The sequence below is a fragment of the Ambystoma mexicanum genome, chromosome 1p (assembly GCF_040938575.1).
Source record: "Ambystoma mexicanum isolate Mex_15411 chromosome 1p, UKY_AmexF1_1, whole genome shotgun sequence".
NCBI classification, from domain to species: Eukaryota; Metazoa; Chordata; class Amphibia; order Caudata; family Ambystomatidae; genus Ambystoma; species Ambystoma mexicanum.
This window is the reverse complement of record NC_090921.1, coordinates 1,026,851,866-1,026,871,703: the sequence shown is the minus strand read 5'-3', so window position 1 is coordinate 1,026,871,703 and position 19,838 is coordinate 1,026,851,866. Positions and strand designations below refer to the sequence as shown.

Sequence of the window (19,838 nt, the reverse complement as noted above, 5' to 3'; positions counted from 1 at the left end):
CAAATCTTCATTGGTTTCCTGTGAGGTGTTTTGGATCCCCATCTCTTGCTATGAACTGGCAAAACAGCAGAATCCCCTTGACAATCTTGATTTCTCAAGAGAAATGAGAGAACACTATACACCATCCAAGATATTAAAATATTGTCAAGGCCCAACGCGGCTGAATACTCTGAGGAGATGGCCTGTGAGGTGCCGCCTTTCAACTTTTCCCCCTTAGTATGGTGGTCAGTAACATGCGGGCGACTGCGGAGGGGGTCATTTTTTTTTTGGGAACTGATGTGCTTTTACTCAATTCGGGAACCTCACAAGCCAAATTTGTAGTATTTTGCACGAATTGCAAGAGATGTTTACAAGTCGACGGTTGAAGTGGAAGCTCGTATTGAGTTTGCTAGAGTTGATTTGCCAAGCCTTCGATAGCTCAGTTGGTAGAGCGGAGGACTGTAGTGGTAAAACAGGCATCCTTAGGTCACTGGTTCAAATCCGGCTCGAAGGACTCTTGCTAAATGCACATTTTATTGAATACTTGGAAAGTAAAATACTTGGAAAGTAAAATAACAGACAATTTATAATTATATTATATTTCATCACTGAAAATAGATGCCTTTTGCTTTGAGGCTGTGGCCACGTTATTTTTCTGTCCAACACAAATCTTCATTGGTTTCCTGTCAGGTATTTTGGATCCCCATCTCTTGCTATGAACTGGCAAAACAGCAGAATCCCCTTGACAATCTTGATTTCTCAAGGGAAATGAGAGAACACTATACACCATCCAAGATATTAAAATATTGTCAAGGCCCAACGCAGCTGAATACTCTGAGGAGATGGCCTGTGAGGTGCCGCCTTTCAACTTTTCCCCCTTAGTATGGTGGTCAGTAACATGCGGGAGACTGCGGAGGGGGTCATTTTTTTAATTGGGAACTGATGTGCTTTTACTCACTTCGGGAACCTCACAAGCCAAATTTGTAGTATTTTGCACGAATTGCAAGAGATGTTTACAAGTCGACGGTTGAAGTGGAAGCTCGTATTGAGTTTGCTAGAGTTGATTTGCCAAGCCTTCGATAGCTCAGTTGGTAGAGCGGAGGACTGTAGTGGTAAAACAGGCATCCTTAGGTCGCTGGTTCAAATCCGGCTCGAAGGACTCTTGCCAAATGCACATTTTATTGAATACTTGGAAAGTAAAATAACAGACAATTTATAATTATATTATATTTCATCACTGAAAATAGATGCCTTTTGCTTTGAGGCTGTGGCCACGTTATTTTTCTGTCCAACACGAATCTTCATTGGGTCCTGTCAGGTGTTTTGGATCCCCATCTCTTGCTATGAACTGGCAAAACAGCAGAATCCCCTTGACAATCTTGATTTCTCAAGGGAAATGAGAGAACACTATACACCATCCAAGATATTAAAATATTGTCAAGGCCCAACACGGCTGAATACTCTGAGGAGATGGCCTGTGAGGCGCCGCCTTTCAACTTTTCCCCCTTAGTATGGTGGTCATTAACATGCGGGAGACTGCGGAGGGGGTCATTTTTTTAATTGGGAACTGATGTGCTTTTACTCAATTCGGGAACCTCACAAGCCAAATTTGTAGTATTTTGCACGAATTGCAAGAGATGTTTACAAGTCGACGTTGAAGTGGAAGCTCGTATTGAGTTTGCTAGAGAACGATTTGCCAAGCCTTCGATAGCTCAGTTGGTAGAGCAGAGGACTGTAGTGGTAAAACAGGCATCCTTAGGTCGCTGGTTCAAATCGGGCTCGAAGGACTTTTGCCAAATGCAAATTTTATTGAATACTTGGAAAGTAAAATACTTGGAAGTAAAATAACAGACAATTTATAATTATATTATATTTCATCACTGAAAATAGATGCCTTTTGCTTTGAGGCTGTGGCCACGTTATTTTTCTGTCCAACACGAATCTTCATTGGTTTCCTGTGACGTGTTTTGGATCCCCATCTCTTGCTATGAACTGGCAAAACAGCAGAATCCCCTTGACAATCTTGATTTCTCAAGGGAAATGAGAGAACACTATACACCATCCAAGATATTAAAATATTGTCAAGGCCCAACACGGCTGAATACTCTGAGGAGATGGCCTGTGAGGCGCCGCCTTTCAACTTTTCCCCCTTAGTATGGTGGTCATTAACATGCGGGAGACTGCGGAGGGGGTAATTTTTTTAATTGGGAACTGATGTGCTTTTACTCAATTCGGGAACCTCACAAGCCAAATTTGTAGTATTTTGCATAAATTGCAAGAGATGTTTACAAGTCGACGGTTGAAGTGGAAGCTCGTATTGAGTTTGCTAGAGAATGATTTGCCAAGCCTTTGATAGCTCAGTTGGTAGAGCGGAGGACTGTAGTGGTAAAACAGGCATCCTTAGGTCGCTGGTTCAAATCTGGCTCGAAGGACTCTTGCCAAATGCACATTTTATTGAATACTTGGAAAGTAAAATACTTGGAAAGTAAAATAACAGACAATTTATAATTATATTATATTTCATCACTGAAAATAGATGCCTTTTGCTTTGAGGCTGTGGCCACGTTATTTTTCTGTCCAACACGAATCTTCATTGGTTTCCTGTCAGGTGTTTTGGATCCCCATCTCTTGCTATGAACTGGCAAAACAGCAGAATCCCCTTGACAATCTTGATTTCTCAAGGGAAATGAGAGAACACTATACACCATCCAAGATATTAAAATATTGTCAAGGCCCAACACGGCTGAATACTCTGAGGAGATGGCCTGTGAGGCGCCGCCTTTCAACTTTTCCCCCTTAGTATGGTGGTCATTAACATGCGGGAGACTGCGGAGGGGGTCATTTTTTAAATTGGGAACTGATGTGCTTTTACTCAATTCGGGAACCTCACAAGCCAAATTTGTAGTATTTTGCACGAATTGCAAGAGATGTTTACAAGTCGACGGTTGAAGTGGAAGCTCGTATTGAGTTTGCTAGAGAATGATTTGCCAAGCCTTCGATAGCTCAGTTGGTAGAGCGGAGGACTGTAGTGGTAAAACAGGCATCCTTAGGTCGCTGGTTCAAATCCGGCTCGAAGGACTTTTGCCAAATGCAAATTTTATTGAATACTTGGAAAGTAAAATACTTGGAAAGTAAAATAACAGACAATTTATAATTATATTATATTTCATCACTGAAAATAGATGCCTTTTGCTTTGAGGCTGTGGCCACGTTATTTTTCTGTCCGACACCAATCTTCGTTGGTTTCCTGTGACGTGTTTTGGATCCCCATCTCTTGCTATGAACTGACAAAACAGCAGAATCCCCTTGACAATCTTGATTTCTCAAGGGAAATGAGAGAACACTATAAAATATTGTCAAGGCCCAACGCGGCTGAATACTCTGAGGAGATGGCCTGTGAGGTGCCGCCTTTCAACTTTTCCCCCTTAGTATGGTGGTCAGTAACATGCGGGAGACTGCGGAGGGGGTCATTTTTTTAATTGGGAACTGATGTGCTTTTACTCAATTCGGGAACCTCACAAGCCAAATTTGTAGTATTTTGCACGAATTGCAAGAGATGTTTACAAGTCGACGGTTGAAGTGGACGCTCGTATTGAGTTTGCTAGAGTTGATTTACCAAGCCTTTGATAGCTCAGTTGGTAGAGTGGAGGACTGTAGTGGTAAAACAGGCATCCTTAGGTCGCTGGTTCAAATCCGGCTCAAAGAACTTTTGCCAAATGCACATTTTATTGAATACTTGGAAAGTAAAATACTTGGAAAGTAAAATAACAGACAATTTATAATTATATTATATTTCATCACTGAAAATAGATGCCTTTTGCTTTGAGGCTGTGGCCACGTTATTTTTCTGTCCAACACGAATCTTCATTGGTTTCCTGTCAGGTGTTTTGGATCCCCATCTCTTGCTATGAACTGGCAAAACAGCAGAATCCCCTTGACAATCTTGATTTCTCAAGGGAAATGAGAGAACACTATACACCATCCAAGATATTAAAATATTGTCAAGGCCCAACACGGCTGAATACTCTGAGGAAATGGCCTGTGAGGCGCCGCCTTTCAACTTTTCCCCCTTAGTATGGTGGTCATTAACATGCGGGAGACTGCGGAGGGGGTAATTTTTTTAATTGGGAACTGATGTGCTTTTACTCAATTCGGGAACCTCACAAGCCAAATTTGTAGTATTTTGCACGAATTGCAAGAGATGTTTGAATGTCGACGGTTGAAGTGGAAGCTCGTATTGAGCTTGCTAGAGACTGATTTGCCAAGCCTTCGATAGCTCAGTTGGTACAGCGGAGGACTGTAGTGGTAAAACAGGCATCCTTAGGTCGCTGGTCCAAATCCGGCTAGAAGGACTTTTTCCAAATGCACATTTTATTGAATACTTGGAAAGTAAAATACTTGGAAAGTAAAATAACAGACAATTTATAATTATATTATATTTCATCACTGAAAATAGATGCCTTTTGCTTTGAGGCTGTGACCATGTTATTTTTCTGTCCAACACGAATCTTCATTGGTTTCCTGTGAGGTGTTTTGGATCCCCATCTCTTGCTATGAACTGGCAAAACAGCAGAATCCCCTTGACAATCTTGATTTCTCAAGGGAAATGAGAGAGCACTATACACCATCCAAGATATTAAAATATTGTCAAGGCCCAACGCGGCTGAATACTCTGAGGAGATGGCCTGTGAGGTGCCGCCTTTCAACTTTTCCCCCTTAGTATGGTGGTCAGTAACATGCGGGAGACTGCGGAGGGGGTCATTTTTTTAATTGGGAACTGATGTGCTTTTACTCAATTCGGGAACCTCACAAGCCAAATTTGTAGTATTTTGCACGAAGTGCAAGAGATGTTTGAATGTCGACGGTTGAAGTGGAAGCTCGTATTGAGCTTGCTAGAGACTGATTTGCCAAGCCTTCGATAGCTCAGTTGGTACAGCGGAGGACTGTAGTGGTAAAACAGTTATCCTTAGGTCGCTGGTTCAAATCCGGCTCGAAGGACTTTTGCCAAATGCACATTTTATTGAATACTTGGAAAGTAAAATACTTGGAAAGTAAAATAACAGACAATTTATAATTATATTATATTTCATCACTGAAAATAGATGCCTTTTGCTTTGAGGCTGTGACCATGTTATTTTTCTGTCCAACACGAATCTTCATTGGTTTCCTGTGAGGTGTTTTGGATCCCCATCTCTTGCTATGAACTGACAAAACAGCAGAATCCCCTTGACAATCTTGATTTCTCAAGGGAAATGGGAGAACACTATACACCATCCAAGATATTAAAATATTGTCAAGGCCGAACACTGATGAATACTCTGAGGAGATGGCCTGTGAGGCGCCGCCTTTCAACTTTTCCTCCTTTGTATGGTGGTCAGTAACATGCGGGAGACTGCGGAGGGGGTCATTTTTTAAATTGTGAACTGATGTGCTTTTACTCAATTCGGGAACCTCACAAGCCAAATTTGTAGTATTTTGCACGAATTGCAAGAGATGTTTACAAGTCGATGGTTGAAGTGAAAGCTCGTATTGAGTTTGCTAGAGAACGATTTGCCAAGCCTTCGATAGCTCAGTTGGTAGAGCGGAGGACTGTAGTGGTAAAACAGGCATCCTTAGGTCGCTGGTTCAAATCCGGCTTGAAGGACTTTTGCCAAATGCACATTTTATTGAATACTTGGAAAGTAAAATACTTGGAAAGTAAAATAACAGACAATTTATAATTATATTATATTTCATCACTGAAAATAGATGCCTTTTGCTTTGAGGCTGTGACCACGTTATTTTTCTGTCCAACACGAATCTTCATTGGTTTCCTGTGAGGTGTTTTGGATCCCCATCTCTTGCTATGAACTGGCAAAACAGCAGAATCCCCTTGACAATCTTGATTTCTCAAGAGAAATGAGAGAACACTATACACCATCCAAGATATTAAAATATTGTCAAGGCCCAACGCGGCTGAATACTCTGAGGAGATGGCCTGTGAGGTGCAGCCTTTCAACTTTTCCCCCTTAGTATGGTGGTCAGTAACATGCGGGCGACTGCGGAGGGGGTCATTTTTTTTTTGGGAACTGATGTGCTTTTACTCAATTCGGGAACCTCACAAGCCTAATTTGTAGTATTTTGCACGAATTGCAAGAGATGTTTACAAGTCGACGGTTGAAGTGGAAGCTCGTATTGAGTTTGCTAGAGTTGATTTGCCAAGCCTTCGATAGCTCAGTTGGTAGAGCGGAGGACTGTAGTGGTAAAACAGGCATCCTTAGGTCACTGGTTCAAATCCGGCTCGAAGGACTCTTGCTAAATGCACATTTTATTGAATACTTAGAAAGTAAAATACTTGGAAAGTAAAATAACAGACAATTTATAATTATATTATATTTCATCACTGAAAATAGATGCCTTTTGCTTTGAGGCTGTGGCCACGTTATTTTTCTGTCCAACACAAATCTTCATTGGTTTCCTGTCAGGTATTTTGGATCCCCATCTCTTGCTATGAACTGGCAAAACAGCAGAATCCCCTTGACAATCTTGATTTCTCAAGGGAAATGAGAGAACACTATACACCATCCAAGATATTAAAATATTGTCAAGGCCCAACGCAGCTGAATACTCTGAGGAGATGGCCTGTGAGGTGCCGCCTTTCAACTTTTCCCCCTTAGTATGGTGGTCAGTAACATGCGGGAGACTGCGGAGGGGGTCATTTTTTTAATTGGGAACTGATGTGCTTTTACTCACTTCGGGAACCTCACAAGCCAAATTTGTAGTATTTTGCACGAATTGAAAGAGATGTTTACAAGTCGACGGTTGAAGTGGAAGCTCGTATTGAGTTTGCTAGAGTTGATCTGCCAAGCCTTCGATAGCTCAGTTGGTAGAGCGGAGGACTGTAGTGGTAAAACAGGCATCCTTAGGTCGCTGGTTCAAATCCGGCTCGAAGGACTCTTGCCAAATGCACATTTTATTGAATACTTGGAAAGTAAAATACTTGGAAAGTAAAATAACAGACAATTTATAATTATATTATATTTCATCACTGAAAATAGATGCCTTTTGCTTTGAGGCTGTGGCCACGTTATTTTTCTGTCCAACACGAATCTTCATTGGTTTCCTGTCAGGTGTTTTGGATCCCCATCTCTTGCTATGAACTGGCAAAACAGCAGAATCCCCTTGACAATCTTGATTTCTCAAGGGAAATGAGAGAACACTATACACCATCCAAGATATTAAAATATTGTCAAGGCCCAACACGGCTGAATACTCTGAGGAGATGGCCTGTGAGGCGCCGCCTTTCAACTTTTCCCCCTTAGTATGGTGGTCATTAACATGCGGGAGACTGCGGAGGGGGTCATTTTTTTAATTGGGAACTGATGTGCTTTTACTCAATTCGGGAACCTCACAAGCCAAATTTGTAGTATTTCGCACGAATTGCAAGAGATGTTTACAAGTCGACGTTGAAGTGGAAGCTCGTATTGAGTTTGCTAGAGAATGATTTGCCAAGCCTTCGACAGCTCAGTTGGTAGAGCGGAGGACTGTAGTGGTAAAACAGGCATCCTTAGGTCGCTGGTTCAAATCCGGCTCGAAGGACTTTTGCCAAATGCAAATTTTATTGAATACTTGGAAAGTAAAATACTTGGAAAGTAAAATAACAGACAATTTATAATTATATTATATTTCATCACTGAAAATAGATGCCTTTTGCTTTGAGGCTGTGGCCACGTTATTTTTCTGTCCGACACCAATCTTCGTTGGTTTCCTGTGACGTGTTTTGGATCCCCATCTCTTGCTATGAACTGACAAAACAGCAGAATCCCCTTGACAATCTTAATTTCTCAAGGGAAATGAGAGAAAACTATAAAATATTGTCAAGGCCCAACGCGGCTGAATACTCTGAGGAGATGTCCTGTGAGGTGCCGCCTTTCAACTTTTCCCCCTTAGTATGGTGGTCAGTAACATGCGGGAGACTGCGGAGGGGGTCATTTTTTTAATTGGGAACTGATGTGCTTTTACTCAATTCGGGAACCTCACAAGCCAAATTTGTAGTATTTTGCACGAATTGCAAGAGATGTTTGAATGTCGACGGTTGAAGTGGAAGCTCGTATTGAGCTTGCTAGAGACTGATTTGCCAAGCCTTCGATAGCTCAGTTGGTACAGCGGAGGACTGTAGTGGTAAAACAGGCATCCTTAGGTCGCTGGTTCAAATCCGGCTCGAAGGACTTTTGCCAAATGCACATTTTATTGAATACTTGGAAAGTAAAATACTTGGAAAGTAAAATAACAGACAATTTATAATTATATTATATTTCATCACTGAAAATAGATGCCTTTTGCTTTGAGGCTGTGGCCACGTTATTTTTCTGTCCGACACCAATCTTCGTTGTTTTCCTGTGAGGCATTTTGGATCCCCATCTCTTGCTATGAACTGACAAAACAGCAGAATCCCCTTGACAATCTTGATTTCTCAAGGGAAATGGGAGAACACTATACACCATCCAAGATATTAAAATATTGTCAAGGCCGAACACTGATGAATACTCTGAGGAGATGGCCTGTGAGGTGCCGCCTTTCAACTTTTCCCCCTTTGTATGGTGGTCAGTAACATGCGGGCGACTGCGGAGGGGGTCATTTTTTTTTTGGGAACTGATGTGCTTTTACTCAATTCGGGAACCTCACAAGCCAAATTTGTAGTATTTTGCACGAATTGCAAGAGATGTTTACAAGTCGACGGTTGAAGTGGAAGCTCGTATTGAGTTTGCTAGAGTTGATTTGCCAAGCCTTCGATAGCTCAGTTGGTAGAGCGGAGGACTGTAATGGTAAAACAGGCATCCTTAGGTCACTGGTTCAAATCCGGCTCGAAGGACTCTTGCTAAATGCACATTTTATTGAATACTTGGAAAGTAAAATACTTGGAAAGTAAAATAACAGACAATTTATAATTATATTATATTTCATCACTGAAAATAGATGCCTTTTGCTTTGAGGCTGTGGCCACGTTATTTTTCTGTCCAACACAAATCTTCATTGGTTTCCTGTCAGGTATTTTGGATCCCCATCTCTTGCTATGAACTGGCAAAACAGCAGAATCCCCTTGACAATCTTGATTTCTCAAGGGAAATGAGAGAACACTATACACCATCCAAGATATTAAAATATTGTCAAGGCCCAACGCAGCTGAATACTCTGAGGAGATGGCCTGTGAGGTGCCGCCTTTCAACTTTTCCCCCTTAGTATGGTGGTCAGTAACATGCGGGAGACTGCGGAGGGGGTCATTTTTTTAATTGGGAACTGATGTGCTTTTACTCACTTCGGGAACCTCACAAGCCAAATTTGTAGTATTTTGCACGAATTGCAAGAGATGTTTACAAGTCGACGGTTGAAGTGGAAGCTCGTATTGAGTTTGCTAGAGTTGATTTGCCAAGCCTTCGATAGCTCAGTTGGTAGAGCGGAGGACTGTAGTGGTAAAACAGGCATCCTTAGGTCGCTGGTTCAAATCCGGCTCGAAGGACTCTTGCCAAATGCACATTTTATTGAATACTTGGAAAGTAAAATAACAGACAATTTATAATTATATTATATTTCATCACTGAAAATAGATGCCTTTTGCTTTGAGGCTGTGGCCACGTTATTTTTCTGTCCGACACCAATCTTCGTTGGTTTCCTGTGAGGTATTTTGGATCCCCATCTCTTGCTATGAACTGACAAAACAGCAGAATCCCCTTGACAATCTTGATTTCTCAAGGGAAATGGGAGAACACTATACACCATCCAAGATATTAAAATATTGTCAAAGCCGAACACTGATGAATACTCTGAGGAGATGGCCTGTGAGGCGCCGCCTTTCAACTTTTCCTCCTTTGTATGGTGGTCAGTAACATGCGGGAGACTGCGGAGGGGGTCATTTTTTAAATTGTGAACTGATGTGCTTTTACTCAATTCGGGAACCTCACAAGCCAAATTTGTAGTATTTTGCACGAATTGCAAGAGATGTTTACAAGTCGATGGTTGAAGTGAAAGCTCGTATTGAGTTTGCTAGAGAACGATTTGCCAAGCCTTCGATAGCTCAGTTGGTAGAGCGGAGGACTGTAGTGGTAAAACAGGCATCCTTAGGTCGCTGGTTCAAATCCGGCTCGAAGGACTTTTGCCAAATGCACATTTTATTGAATACTTGGAAAGTAAAATACTTGGAAAGTAAAATAACAGACAATTTATAATTATATTATATTTCATCACTGAAAATAGATGCCTTTTGCTTTGAGGCTGTGGCCACGTTATTTTTCTGTCCGACACCAATCTTCGTTGTTTTCCTGTGAGGCATTTTGGATCCCCATCTCTTGCTATGAACTGACAAAACAGCAGAATCCCCTTGACAATCTTGATTTCTCAAGGGAAATGGGAGAACACTATACACCATCCAAGATATTAAAATATTGTCAAGGCCGAACACTGATGAATACTCTGAGGAGATGGCCTGTGAGGCGCCGCCTTTCAACTTTTCCTCCTTTGTATGGTGGTCAGTAACATGCGGGAGACTGCGGAGGGGGTCATTTTTTAAATTGTGAACTGATGTGCTTTTACTCAATTCGGGAACCTCACAAGCCAAATTTGTAGTATTTTGCACGAATTGCAAGAGATGTTTACAAGTCGATGGTTGAAGTGAAAGCTCGTATTGAGTTTGCTAGAGAACGATTTGCCAAGCCTTCGATAGCTCAGTTGGTAGAGCGGAGGACTGTAGTGGTAAAACAGGCATCCTTAGGTCGCTGGTTCAAATCCGGCTCGAAGGACTTTTGCCAAATGCACATTTTATTGAATACTTGGAAAGTAAAATACTTGGAAAGTAAAATAACAGACAATTTATAATTATATTATATTTCATCACTGAAAATAGATGCCTTTTGCTTTGAGGCTGTGACCACGTTATTTTTCTGTCCAACACGAATCTTCATTGGTTTCCTGTCAGGTGTTTTGGATCCCCATCTCTTGCTATGAACTGGCAAAACAGCAGAATCCCCTTGACAATCTTGATTTCTCAAGAGAAATGAGAGAACACTATACACCATCCAAGATATTAAAATATTGTCAAGGCCCAACACGGCTGAATACTCTGAGGAGATGGCCTGTGAGGCGCCGCCTTTCAACTTTTCCCCCTTAGTATGGTGGTCATTAACATGCGGGAGACTGCGGAGGGGGTCATTTTTTTAATTGGGAACTGATGTGCTTTTACTCAATTCGGGAACCTCACAAGCCAAATTTGTAGTATTTCGCACGAATTGCAAGAGATGTTTACAAGTCGACGTTGAAGTGGAAGCTCGTATTGAGTTTGCTAGAGAATGATTTGCCAAGCCTTCGACAGCTCAGTTGGTAGAGCGGAGGACTGTAGTGGTAAAACAGGCATCCTTAGGTCGCTGGTTCAAATCCGGCTCGAAGGACTTTTGCCAAATGCAAATTTTATTGAATACTTGGAAAGTAAAATACTTGGAAAGTAAAATAACAGACAATTTATAATTATATTATATTTCATCACTGAAAATAGATGCCTTTTGCTTTGAGGCTGTGGCCACGTTATTTTTCTGTCCGACACCAATCTTCGTTGGTTTCCTGTGACGTGTTTTGGATCCCCATCTCTTGCTATGAACTGACAAAACAGCAGAATCCCCTTGACAATCTTAATTTCTCAAGGGAAATGAGAGAAAACTATAAAATATTGTCAAGGCCCAACGCGGCTGAATACTCTGAGGAGATGTCCTGTGAGGTGCCGCCTTTCAACTTTTCCCCCTTAGTATGGTGGTCAGTAACATGCGGGAGACTGCGGAGGGGGTCATTTTTTTAATTGGGAACTGATGTGCTTTTACTCAATTCGGGAACCTCACAAGCCAAATTTGTAGTATTTTGCACGAATTGCAAGAGATGTTTGAATGTCGACGGTTGAAGTGGAAGCTCGTATTGAGCTTGCTAGAGACTGATTTGCCAAGCCTTCGATAGCTCAGTTGGTACAGCGGAGGACTGTAGTGGTAAAACAGGCATCCTTAGGTCGCTGGTTCAAATCCGGCTCGAAGGACTTTTGCCAAATGCACATTTTATTGAATACTTGGAAAGTAAAATACTTGGAAAGTAAAATAACAGACAATTTATAATTATATTATATTTCATCACTGAAAATAGATGCCTTTTGCTTTGAGGCTGTGGCCACGTTATTTTTCTGTCCGACACCAATCTTCGTTGTTTTCCTGTGAGGCATTTTGGATCCCCATCTCTTGCTATGAACTGACAAAACAGCAGAATCCCCTTGACAATCTTGATTTCTCAAGGGAAATGGGAGAACACTATACACCATCCAAGATATTAAAATATTGTCAAGGCCGAACACTGATGAATACTCTGAGGAGATGGCCTGTGAGGCGCCGCCTTTCAACTTTTCCTCCTTTGTATGGTGGTCAGTAACATGCGGGAGACTGCGGAGGGGGTCATTTTTTAAATTGTGAACTGATGTGCTTTTACTCAATTCGGGAACCTCACAAGCCAAATTTGTAGTATTTTGCACGAATTGCAAGAGATGTTTACAAGTCGATGGTTGAAGTGAAAGCTCGTATTGAGTTTGCTAGAGAACGATTTGCCAAGCCTTCGATAGCTCAGTTGGTAGAGCGGAGGACTGTAGTGGTAAAACAGGCATCCTTAGGTCGCTGGTTCAAATCCGGCTCGAAGGACTTTTGCCAAATGCACATTTTATTGAATACTTGGAAAGTAAAATACTTGGAAAGTAAAATAACAGACAATTTATAATTATATTATATTTCATCACTGAAAATAGATGCCTTTTGCTTTGAGGCTGTGACCACGTTATTTTTCTGTCCAACACAAATCTTCATTGGTTTCCTGTGAGGTGTTTTGGATCCCCATCTCTTGCTATGAACTGGCAAAACAGCAGAATCCCCTTGACAATCTTGATTTCTCAAGAGAAATGAGAGAACACTATACACCATCCAAGATATTAAAATATTGTCAAGGCCCAACGCGGCTGAATACTCTGAGGAGATGGCCTGTGAGGTGCCGCCTTTCAACTTTTCCCCCTTTGTATGGTGGTCAGTAACATGCGGGCGACTGCGGAGGGGGTCATTTTTTTTTTGGGAACTGATGTGCTTTTACTCAATTCGGGAACCTCACAAGCCAAATTTGTAGTATTTTGCACGAATTGCAAGAGATGTTTACAAGTCGACGGTTGAAGTGGAAGCTCGTATTGAGTTTGCTAGAGTTGATTTGCCAAGCCTTCGATAGCTCAGTTGGTAGAGCGGAGGACTGTAATGGTAAAACAGGCATCCTTAGGTCACTGGTTCAAATCCGGCTCGAAGGACTCTTGCTAAATGCACATTTTATTGAATACTTGGAAAGTAAAATACTTGGAAAGTAAAATAACAGACAATTTATAATTATATTATATTTCATCACTGAAAATAGATGCCTTTTGCTTTGAGGCTGTGGCCACGTTATTTTTCTGTCCAACACAAATCTTCATTGGTTTCCTGTCAGGTATTTTGGATCCCCATCTCTTGCTATGAACTGGCAAAACAGCAGAATCCCCTTGACAATCTTGATTTCTCAAGGGAAATGAGAGAACACTATACACCATCCAAGATATTAAAATATTGTCAAGGCCCAACGCAGCTGAATACTCTGAGGAGATGGCCTGTGAGGTGCCGCCTTTCAACTTTTCCCCCTTAGTATGGTGGTCAGTAACATGCGGGAGACTGCGGAGGGGGTCATTTTTTTAATTGGGAACTGATGTGCTTTTACTCACTTCGGGAACCTCACAAGCCAAATTTGTAGTATTTTGCACGAATTGCAAGAGATGTTTACAAGTCGACGGTTGAAGTGGAAGCTCGTATTGAGTTTGCTAGAGTTGATTTGCCAAGCCTTCGATAGCTCAGTTGGTAGAGCGGAGGACTGTAGTGGTAAAACAGGCATCCTTAGGTCGCTGGTTCAAATCCGGCTCGAAGGACTCTTGCCAAATGCACATTTTATTGAATACTTGGAAAGTAAAATAACAGACAATTTATAATTATATTATATTTCATCACTGAAAATAGATGCCTTTTGCTTTGAGGCTGTGGCCACGTTATTTTTCTGTCCGACACCAATCTTCGTTGGTTTCCTGTGAGGTATTTTGGATCCCCATCTCTTGCTATGAACTGACAAAACAGCAGAATCCCCTTGACAATCTTGATTTCTCAAGGGAAATGGGAGAACACTATACACCATCCAAGATATTAAAATATTGTCAAAGCCGAACACTGATGAATACTCTGAGGAGATGGCCTGTGAGGCGCCGCCTTTCAACTTTTCCTCCTTTGTATGGTGGTCAGTAACATGCGGGAGACTGCGGAGGGGGTCATTTTTTAAATTGTGAACTGATGTGCTTTTACTCAATTCGGGAACCTCACAAGCCAAATTTGTAGTATTTTGCACGAATTGCAAGAGATGTTTACAAGTCGATGGTTGAAGTGAAAGCTCGTATTGAGTTTGCTAGAGAACGATTTGCCAAGCCTTCGATAGCTCAGTTGGTAGAGCGGAGGACTGTAGTGGTAAAACAGGCATCCTTAGGTCGCTGGTTCAAATCCGGCTCGAAGGACTTTTGCCAAATGCACATTTTATTGAATACTTGGAAAGTAAAATACTTGGAAAGTAAAATAACAGACAATTTATAATTATATTATATTTCATCACTGAAAATAGATGCCTTTTGCTTTGAGGCTGTGGCCACGTTATTTTTCTGTCCGACACCAATCTTCGTTGTTTTCCTGTGAGGCATTTTGGATCCCCATCTCTTGCTATGAACTGACAAAACAGCAGAATCCCCTTGACAATCTTGATTTCTCAAGGGAAATGGGAGAACACTATACACCATCCAAGATATTAAAATATTGTCAAGGCCGAACACTGATGAATACTCTGAGGAGATGGCCTGTGAGGCGCCGCCTTTCAACTTTTCCTCCTTTGTATGGTGGTCAGTAACATGCGGGAGACTGCGGAGGGGGTCATTTTTTAAATTGTGAACTGATGTGCTTTTACTCAATTCGGGAACCTCACAAGCCAAATTTGTAGTATTTTGCACGAATTGCAAGAGATGTTTACAAGTCGATGGTTGAAGTGAAAGCTCGTATTGAGTTTGCTAGAGAACGATTTGCCAAGCCTTCGATAGCTCAGTTGGTAGAGCGGAGGACTGTAGTGGTAAAACAGGCATCCTTAGGTCGCTGGTTCAAATCCGGCTCGAAGGACTTTTGCCAAATGCACATTTTATTGAATACTTGGAAAGTAAAATACTTGGAAAGTAAAATAACAGACAATTTATAATTATATTATATTTCATCACTGAAAATAGATGCCTTTTGCTTTGAGGCTGTGACCACGTTATTTTTCTGTCCAACACAAATCTTCATTGGTTTCCTGTGAGGTGTTTTGGATCCCCATCTCTTGCTATGAACTGGCAAAACAGCAGAATCCCCTTGACAATCTTGATTTCTCAAGAGAAATGAGAGAACACTATACACCATCCAAGATATTAAAATATTGTCAAGGCCCAACGCGGCTGAATACTCTGAGGAGATGGCCTGTGAGGTGCCGCCTTTCAACTTTTCCCCCTTTGTATGGTGGTCAGTAACATGCGGGCGACTGCGGAGGGGGTCATTTTTTTTTTGGGAACTGATGTGCTTTTACTCAATTCGGGAACCTCACAAGCCAAATTTGTAGTATTTTGCACGAATTGCAAGAGATGTTTACAAGTCGACGGTTGAAGTGGAAGCTCGTATTGAGTTTGCTAGAGTTGATTTGCCAAGCCTTCGATAGCTCAGTTGGTAGAGCGGAGGACTGTAATGGTAAAACAGGCATCCTTAGGTCACTGGTTCAAATCCGGCTCGAAGGACTCTTGCTAAATGCACATTTTATTGAATACTTGGAAAGTAAAATACTTGGAAAGTAAAATAACAGACAATTTATAATTATATTATATTTCATCACTGAAAATAGATGCCTTTTGCTTTGAGGCTGTGGCCACGTTATTTTTCTGTCCAACACAAATCTTCATTGGTTTCCTGTCAGGTATTTTGGATCCCCATCTCTTGCTATGAACTGGCAAAACAGCAGAATCCCCTTGACAATCTTGATTTCTCAAGGGAAATGAGAGAACACTATACACCATCCAAGATATTAAAATATTGTCAAGGCCCAACGCAGCTGAATACTCTGAGGAGATGGCCTGTGAGGTGCCGCCTTTCAACTTTTCCCCCTTAGTATGGTGGTCAGTAACATGCGGGAGACTGCGGAGGGGGTCATTTTTTTAATTGGGAACTGATGTGCTTTTACTCACTTCGGGAACCTCACAAGCCAAATTTGTAGTATTTTGCACGAATTGCAAGAGATGTTTACAAGTCGACGGTTGAAGTGGAAGCTCGTATTGAGTTTGCTAGAGTTGATTTGCCAAGCCTTCGATAGCTCAGTTGGTAGAGCGGAGGACTGTAGTGGTAAAACAGGCATCCTTAGGTCGCTGGTTCAAATCCGGCTCGAAGGACTCTTGCCAAATGCACATTTTATTGAATACTTGGAAAGTAAAATAACAGACAATTTATAATTATATTATATTTCATCACTGAAAATAGATGCCTTTTGCTTTGAGGCTGTGGCCACGTTATTTTTCTGTCCGACACCAATCTTCGTTGGTTTCCTGTGAGGTATTTTGGATCCCCATCTCTTGCTATGAACTGACAAAACAGCAGAATCCCCTTGACAATCTTGATTTCTCAAGGGAAATGGGAGAACACTATACACCATCCAAGATATTAAAATATTGTCAAAGCCGAACACTGATGAATACTCTGAGGAGATGGCCTGTGAGGCGCCGCCTTTCAACTTTTCCTCCTTTGTATGGTGGTCAGTAACATGCGGGAGACTGCGGAGGGGGTCATTTTTTAAATTGTGAACTGATGTGCTTTTACTCAATTCGGGAACCTCACAAGCCAAATTTGTAGTATTTTGCACGAATTGCAAGAGATGTTTACAAGTCGATGGTTGAAGTGAAAGCTCGTATTGAGTTTGCTAGAGAACGATTTGCCAAGCCTTCGATAGCTCAGTTGGTAGAGCGGAGGACTGTAGTGGTAAAACAGGCATCCTTAGGTCGCTGGTTCAAATCCGGCTCGAAGGACTTTTGCCAAATGCACATTTTATTGAATACTTGGAAAGTAAAATACTTGGAAAGTAAAATAACAGACAATTTATAATTATATTATATTTCATCACTGAAAATAGATGCCTTTTGCTTTGAGGCTGTGACCACGTTATTTTTCTGTCCGACACCAATCTTCGTTGTTTTCCTGTGAGGTATTTTGGATCCCCATCTCTTGCTATGAACTGACAAAACAGCAGAATCCCCTTGACAATCTTGATTTCTCAAGGGAAATGGGAGAACACTATACACCATCCAAGATATTAAAATATTGTCAAGGCCGAACACTGATGAATACTCTGAGGAGATGGCCTGTGAGGCGCCGCCTTTCAACTTTTCCTCCTTTGTATGGTGGTCAGTAACATGCGGGAGACTGCGGAGGGGGTCATTTTTTAAATTGTGAACTGATGTGCTTTTACTCAATTCGGGAACCTCACAAGCCAAATTTGTAGTATTTTGCACGAATTGCAAGAGATGTTTACAAGTCGATGGTTGAAGTGAAAGCTCGTATTGAGTTTGCTAGAGAACGATTTGCCAAGCCTTCGATAGCTCAGTTGGTAGAGCGGAGGACTGTAGTGGTAAAACAGGCATCCTTAGGTCGCTGGTTCAAATCCGGCTCGAAGGACTTTTGCCAAATGCACATTTTATTGAATACTTGGAAAGTAAAATACTTGGAAAGTAAAATAACAGACAATTTATAATTATATTATATTTCATCACTGAAAATAGATGCCTTTTGCTTTGAGGCTGTGACCACGTTATTTTTCTGTCCAACACAAATCTTCATTGGTTTCCTGTGAGGTGTTTTGGATCCCCATCTCTTGCTATGAACTGGCAAAACAGCAGAATCCCCTTGACAATCTTGATTTCTCAAGAGAAATGAGAGAACACTATACACCATCCAAGATATTAAAATATTGTCAAGGCCCAACGCGGCTGAATACTCTGAGGAGATGGCCTGTGAGGTGCCGCCTTTCAACTTTTCCCCCTTTGTATGGTGGTCAGTAACATGCGGGCGACTGCGGAGGGGGTCATTTTTTTTTTGGGAACTGATGTGCTTTTACTCAATTCGGGAACCTCACAAGCCAAATTTGTAGTATTTTGCACGAATTGCAAGAGATGTTTACAAGTCGACGGTTGAAGTGGAAGCTCGTATTGAGTTTGCTAGAGTTGATTTGCCAAGCCTTCGATAGCTCAGTTGGTAGAGCGGAGGACTGTAATGGTAAAACAGGCATCCTTAGGTCACTGGTTCAAATCCGGCTCGAAGGACTCTTGCTAAATGCACATTTTATTGAATACTTGGAAAGTAAAATACTTGGAAAGTAAAATAACAGACAATTTATAATTATATTATATTTCATCACTGAAAATAGATGCCTTTTGCTTTGAGGCTGTGGCCACGTTATTTTTCTGTCCAACACAAATCTTCATTGGTTTCCTGTCAGGTATTTTGGATCCCCATCTCTTGCTATGAACTGGCAAAACAGCAGAATCCCCTTGACAATCTTGATTTCTCAAGGGAAATGAGAGAACACTATACACCATCCAAGATATTAAAATATTGTCAAGGCCCAACGCAGCTGAATACTCTGAGGAGATGGCCTGTGAGGTGCCGCCTTTCAACTTTTCCCCCTTAGTATGGTGGTCAGTAACATGCGGGAGACTGCGGAGGGGGTCATTTTTTTAATTGGGAACTGATGTGCTTTTACTCACTTCGGGAACCTCACAAGCCAAATTTGTAGTATTTTGCACGAATTGCAAGAGATGTTTACAAGTCGACGGTTGAAGTGGAAGCTCGTATTGAGTTTGCTAGAGTTGATTTGCCAAGCCTTCGATAGCTCAGTTGGTAGAGCGGAGGACTGTAGTGGTAAAACAGGCATCCTTAGGTCGCTGGTTCAAATCCGGCTCGAAGGACTCTTGCCAAATGCACATTTTATTGAATACTTGGAAAGTAAAATAACAGACAATTTATAATTATATTATATTTCATCACTGAAAATAGATGCCTTTTGCTTTGAGGCTGTGGCCACGTTATTTTTCTGTCCGACACCAATCTTCGTTGGTTTCCTGTGAGGTATTTTGGATCCCCATCTCTTGCTATGAACTGACAAAACAGCAGAATCCCCTTGACAATCTTGATTTCTCAAGGGAAATGGGAGAACACTATACACCATCCAAGATATTAAAATATTGTCAAAGCCGAACACTGATGAATACTCTGAGGAGATGGCCTGTGAGGCGCCGCCTTTCAACTTTTCCTCCTTTGTATGGTGGTCAGTAACATGCGGGAGACTGCGGAGGGGGTCATTTTTTAAATTGTGAACTGATGTGCTTTTACTCAATTCGGGAACCTCACAAGCCAAATTTGTAGTATTTTGCACGAATTGCAAGAGATGTTTACAAGTCGATGGTTGAAGTGAAAGCTCGTATTGAGTTTGCTAGAGAACGATTTGCCAAGCCTTCGATAGCTCAGTTGGTAGAGCGGAGGACTGTAGTGGTAAAACAGGCATCCTTAGGTCGCTGGTTCAAATCCGGCTCGAAGGACTTTTGCCAAATGCACATTTTATTGAATACTTGGAAAGTAAAATACTTGGAAAGTAAAATAACAGACAATTTATAATTATATTATATTTCATCACTGAAAATAGATGCCTTTTGCTTT

The 19,838-nt window shown here is 41.5% G+C and overlaps 16 non-coding genes across 16 annotated transcripts; all 16 read left to right on the top strand.

Moving 5' to 3' along the window:
- The first annotated feature begins 1,052 nt into the window (after positions 1-1,052).
- On the top strand, positions 1,053-1,138 carry TRNAY-GUA (transfer RNA tyrosine (anticodon GUA)). The gene is given in 2 exon segments: positions 1,053-1,089; positions 1,103-1,138. It is a non-coding gene; the product is annotated as a tRNA-Tyr (tRNA).
- A 1,833-nt stretch (positions 1,139-2,971) lies between these two features.
- On the top strand, positions 2,972-3,057 carry TRNAY-GUA (transfer RNA tyrosine (anticodon GUA)). Its single transcript is given in 2 exon segments — positions 2,972-3,008; positions 3,022-3,057. It is a non-coding gene; the product is annotated as a tRNA-Tyr (tRNA).
- Positions 3,058-5,537: 2,480 nt separating this feature from the next.
- On the top strand, positions 5,538-5,623 carry TRNAY-GUA (transfer RNA tyrosine (anticodon GUA)). Its single transcript is given in 2 exon segments — positions 5,538-5,574; positions 5,588-5,623. It is a non-coding gene; the product is annotated as a tRNA-Tyr (tRNA).
- Positions 5,624-6,826: 1,203 nt separating this feature from the next.
- On the top strand, positions 6,827-6,912 carry TRNAY-GUA (transfer RNA tyrosine (anticodon GUA)). Its single transcript is given in 2 exon segments — positions 6,827-6,863; positions 6,877-6,912. It is a non-coding gene; the product is annotated as a tRNA-Tyr (tRNA).
- Positions 6,913-9,389: 2,477 nt separating this feature from the next.
- On the top strand, positions 9,390-9,475 carry TRNAY-GUA (transfer RNA tyrosine (anticodon GUA)). The gene is given in 2 exon segments: positions 9,390-9,426; positions 9,440-9,475. It is a non-coding gene; the product is annotated as a tRNA-Tyr (tRNA).
- A 544-nt stretch (positions 9,476-10,019) lies between these two features.
- TRNAY-GUA (transfer RNA tyrosine (anticodon GUA)) lies at positions 10,020-10,105 on the top strand. The gene is given in 2 exon segments: positions 10,020-10,056; positions 10,070-10,105. It is a non-coding gene; the product is annotated as a tRNA-Tyr (tRNA).
- Positions 10,106-10,665: 560 nt separating this feature from the next.
- TRNAY-GUA (transfer RNA tyrosine (anticodon GUA)) lies at positions 10,666-10,751 on the top strand. The gene is given in 2 exon segments: positions 10,666-10,702; positions 10,716-10,751. It is a non-coding gene; the product is annotated as a tRNA-Tyr (tRNA).
- Positions 10,752-12,585: 1,834 nt separating this feature from the next.
- On the top strand, positions 12,586-12,671 carry TRNAY-GUA (transfer RNA tyrosine (anticodon GUA)). Its single transcript is given in 2 exon segments — positions 12,586-12,622; positions 12,636-12,671. It is a non-coding gene; the product is annotated as a tRNA-Tyr (tRNA).
- Positions 12,672-13,874: 1,203 nt separating this feature from the next.
- TRNAY-GUA (transfer RNA tyrosine (anticodon GUA)) lies at positions 13,875-13,960 on the top strand. Its single transcript is given in 2 exon segments — positions 13,875-13,911; positions 13,925-13,960. It is a non-coding gene; the product is annotated as a tRNA-Tyr (tRNA).
- Positions 13,961-14,504: 544 nt separating this feature from the next.
- TRNAY-GUA (transfer RNA tyrosine (anticodon GUA)) lies at positions 14,505-14,590 on the top strand. Its single transcript is given in 2 exon segments — positions 14,505-14,541; positions 14,555-14,590. It is a non-coding gene; the product is annotated as a tRNA-Tyr (tRNA).
- Positions 14,591-15,150: 560 nt separating this feature from the next.
- TRNAY-GUA (transfer RNA tyrosine (anticodon GUA)) lies at positions 15,151-15,236 on the top strand. Its single transcript is given in 2 exon segments — positions 15,151-15,187; positions 15,201-15,236. It is a non-coding gene; the product is annotated as a tRNA-Tyr (tRNA).
- Positions 15,237-16,439: 1,203 nt separating this feature from the next.
- TRNAY-GUA (transfer RNA tyrosine (anticodon GUA)) lies at positions 16,440-16,525 on the top strand. The gene is given in 2 exon segments: positions 16,440-16,476; positions 16,490-16,525. It is a non-coding gene; the product is annotated as a tRNA-Tyr (tRNA).
- Positions 16,526-17,069: 544 nt separating this feature from the next.
- On the top strand, positions 17,070-17,155 carry TRNAY-GUA (transfer RNA tyrosine (anticodon GUA)). The gene is given in 2 exon segments: positions 17,070-17,106; positions 17,120-17,155. It is a non-coding gene; the product is annotated as a tRNA-Tyr (tRNA).
- A 560-nt stretch (positions 17,156-17,715) lies between these two features.
- Positions 17,716-17,801, top strand: TRNAY-GUA (transfer RNA tyrosine (anticodon GUA)). The gene is given in 2 exon segments: positions 17,716-17,752; positions 17,766-17,801. It is a non-coding gene; the product is annotated as a tRNA-Tyr (tRNA).
- A 1,203-nt stretch (positions 17,802-19,004) lies between these two features.
- Positions 19,005-19,090, top strand: TRNAY-GUA (transfer RNA tyrosine (anticodon GUA)). Its single transcript is given in 2 exon segments — positions 19,005-19,041; positions 19,055-19,090. It is a non-coding gene; the product is annotated as a tRNA-Tyr (tRNA).
- A 544-nt stretch (positions 19,091-19,634) lies between these two features.
- On the top strand, positions 19,635-19,720 carry TRNAY-GUA (transfer RNA tyrosine (anticodon GUA)). Its single transcript is given in 2 exon segments — positions 19,635-19,671; positions 19,685-19,720. It is a non-coding gene; the product is annotated as a tRNA-Tyr (tRNA).
- Positions 19,721-19,838: the final 118 nt, after the last annotated feature.